Here is a 4,107-nt window from a genome sequence, read left to right on the forward strand (position 1 = left end):
CATTTAGCCCAGTCGGTCGCGTAGGCTTGCTCTGAATAGGAGCTGCTCCTTTTTTTTTTTCGACCGTGGCTCTCCTGAAGCTGCAGCTGCCGCTCCACACAAAGGGAAGGACCAATGACAATGAGGAAGAACAGGACTGCTTCACGCCCTCAATTTCCATAGTGCACGCTGGAGCGAGCTGAGGCTTACTCCACAGGCTTTCTGAGATGTTTTTTATTTTGCCCTGTTATTGTTCTTAAAAAGTAAACATGTAAAAGTTTCTTGTAAAATTGTCTTGTTGAAGTTTTCCCTTCAACTGTATTTTTATATCAACTTTTAGCAAAACCAGAAGTGTATAATTGAAGTAAAAATATAAATAAATAAAAAACATATATATATTCTACTTTAAAATGGTTTGTTATTGATAATACATTTAGAATATGTACCTTCTTCTTGTTCAGCTTGCTAAGAAGAGCTGCAAAATGGTTGAGGATTTTTTTCTTTAAACAATATAAGTAAAATTTGTGCTAACCCTGTGCCAATTACGAATGTATAATTTAAAATTTATGTTGTCACCAAAGAACATATAAGAAATATGTTGTTAATATGATTAAGGAATTCACATTTTTGCTGTTGACTGCCAAAACGTGAATTCAAGTCATGAGGAACATAAAAAAATATAATTCCATTGATCTGGCTTCATTAAGCATATTTTAGCTTTAAGCTTAGTTGTTAGGGAGGTTTATAAAATCTTATAACCCTCATTGTGTAAAGCTGTGAAAAAACTGGCTCATCACATTTAGCATGCATTCAATCAACAAACGTTTCATCATGTATTTAGTCAAATCAGGATGTGCCAGAGTAATATCCGCAACCCTCTGTTATGTTTCCACTGCAAGGACACGTACCTCACTGTGCCAAGAGAAGCCATGATGCTGTGTAAACTACATGGGATCATAAAACTGTTCTCTTATCTGTAGCACTCCTCACAAACACTAAAACTTAGGTCTCCTAGCGTCTTCCAGAAAACATTAGGCAGGCCATGTGATGGGTGCTTCTCTTTAGAGCTGAACAGCTGATGTTAAATTTCAAAAGAGGTACTTAATGACAATTCTTTTGAAAGACTGCTGATTAACTTGAACAGCCTGCAAAATAATCTCAATTTTCAGAGTACAAATCCGTGTTTGGATCTTGGTTGGTACATTCATCATTTCTCTTTTATCAATGCCTGTTCAGCTTGTGAAAACATTTGGAACATGATTAGACATGCATTTATTTTGATTTATAATACTTGGTTTAAAAAAGTCAGTTACCGGTACATAACAACATATTAAGTTGTTCTTCAGATTGTTGATACTGCATACGAAATAGTTCTTAGGTTTTCCTGAACTGTGAACTTTAAAAACAAACAAACAAAAATAAAAATCAATAAAATCAATATTAGAAAGTGAATTAGAAAGAAATTCACACATTTGGAAACCACAGTAGGCAGTTGCTCACGATTTCCCTTTTGCTGGCTGTTAATTGGCACATGACTCACAGATGAGCAAGGGCATAGTGTACCTGAGACTTTAGGTCTTACTGTACATGGCTGCCAGCGAAAAAACTAAACAAAAACAATCACGGCAAAGCAGTCTGATGTGGTAAGACTACTAACCACAAGATTACGGAAGGAGAAGGACTGCAGCACATGGATCCAACGTCGGCCTGTTAATGGTGTAAAATAAAACTGACTCATCGGTTTTATTTTGCACCATCGAAGTGCTCATTTTGCATCTGTGTGCTCCAGACCTTTTCATTTTGCAATCTTATATTGTCCTTTATCTGATAAACTTGGATTAGCCTTTAAACTGGCCGATGCACGGTGACTTCTCTTTTGAATTATTAACCACAAGATGTCAGCGTCACTCTCCATGAAAATGTGATAGCCCACTCTTCTATCACAACCTTAATTTTGATTTGAAGTTGTCCCTCTAAAACATAATACAATATGTTTTAGGGGGACGACGTCAAATATTCCAACCATACTTCCATACTTACATTAATGTGCACTGTCAGATACCGTGAAATTCCCTCGTAAACTAACAAGTGCACACTGGTGTGTCTGAACTCCTGAGTGCAATATCAAGTGTAATCAAAATGTTTTCGTTTTTTTTTTAACCGAAAATCACACCCTTGCTTAAATTAGGGGGTCTGTCACAAAGCTGTTAAGTGTCGTAAAATCCAGTGGCTTCTTCCTCTCTTTCCCTTGTGCATATTGCAGACGTGGCAGTTCCCACAGGATGTGAGCTGGTTCGTAAAAAACAAACTTGCCTGGCGCTGTGTACGGTAAGTGTGGGTCAGCGTGCAGGAGTCATACTTGCCAGATCTGCTCCGCTCTCACAGGCAGTGACTCATTAAAGAGGAAGTGCTTTGAACTGACGCACACCACACGTCACTTCGTAATAAGTAGGTGGGACATTCGAAGCGTAATTATGAGGATTCCCTTTGTACCTTCCTAAAAAAGCTTTGTATGCCATTTCCTCTGGCGTTTGCCACAACCATAATAGTGGACAACACACTGCAGAGCCCTGGTATGGCCACTGAACAGGCCTTGTATGGGATACTGTTGTACAGTAATGCATCATTTGAAACGAAAAAAAAAAGAACTATTTTCCTGAAATGTTTGCCCTTCCTGGGTCGTGGGGCCTATTTTTGCCTCGAACATTCCTTCACTCTCTTGGGAATGCAAGGAAGCAGGAGCCAGCCAGTCTTGTTGTCATAGAGAATCTTCGATTTCTGTGACCGGTTTACTCCCCGTAAAGTAGCCTAAAGAGGATACATTGACCCCGGCACATTCCTTCTGCAAGCATGTAGAGGTGCTTGTTGTTAGCCCTTGTTTACCACTGCGGTTTGTAGTTTGTGTGCACCTTGACTGCACCAACTGCTGTGTGCATAACATCTTGATACCTGGTATGCAGTGAGTTGATGCTACTCTGAGCTAAGCAGGATTTAATTCAGAAAAAACACTCATATTAAAGCACTCTCTGGTATCCCTTTGCATCACGGTCATGTTTGCTTCAGAATTCGTGGCTCCAGGTTTCTTTGGCGTTTCATAACAAACGAGGACGGTGTGAAATGTCCCACGTCGAGCCGCGGGGGCTGCCTGGCGCTCAGGGAACGCCTCGTCTCAGACCCGTCTCTCCCGCAGCAGCGTTTTCCGAGCGGCACGCGGCTCCGACCGTGACGTCTGTTTGAGAAACGGCTCCCTCACCACGCCGGGGTGTTTACATTCTGGGCGCTGTGCAGTCTCTCGCAGCTGCGCTTTGGGGGGAAAGGTATTTACTTTATGCTTCCCTGAGGCCTGCGTGCTCACACCTTAACCTTCGGTGTGAACAGATTTAAAGCAAAATTCATTGCAAGATGCATTAAGAAGTCATAGGACGGAGTGTAGCCTAGTGGGTAAGGAACTGGGCTTGTAACCGAAAGGTCGCAGGTTCGATTCCCGGGTAGGACACTGCCGTTGTACCCTTGAGCAAGGTACTTAACCGAAATTGCTTCAGTATATATCCAGCTGTATAAATGGATACAATGTAAAATGCTATGTAAAAGTTGTGTAAGTCGCTCTGGATAAGAGCGTCTGCTAAATGCCTGTAATGTAATTATAACGCTTGCTAAGATGCTGGTATCGCAGGTGCAGATGCTGGAAAGATCTGACTGAAGGCCAGAAAAATACTAAAACACCCGGTGAACTCATAAAGGTAAACTTGCTCCAGGGATGTGGGCTCCAAGCCAGCTAAGCAAGATGAGGCATCTCGACTCAGCCTCAGTCTAGAGTGAGCAGATGCTGTTTAATGTGTTTGGCCTTTGCCATGGCAGAGTTAATTTGCCTGTCAGGGAGGTTAGGAGGATGACAGGGTTGCATAGATGGTCAAGTTTCCCCTGATGGGTTGGCATGGTAATCAATTAAAGAAAAAGGCACATTAAAGGCTTTTTTTTTCTTTCTCAAAAAAGAAAATGGTCTGGGAAGGTGGGGAGACAATGCTGTACTGTGTAGTAAAACTTTGAAACGTGCAATTGAAAATGTCTGCTGGTAAGTAAAAATATACAGTTTGCGTGGCTGCATGCTCTGGTAATGTTCAGTAACAA

The sequence above is a fragment of the Anguilla anguilla genome, chromosome 16, assembly GCF_013347855.1.
Source record: "Anguilla anguilla isolate fAngAng1 chromosome 16, fAngAng1.pri, whole genome shotgun sequence".
Classification (NCBI taxonomy): Eukaryota; Metazoa; Chordata; class Actinopteri; order Anguilliformes; family Anguillidae; genus Anguilla; species Anguilla anguilla.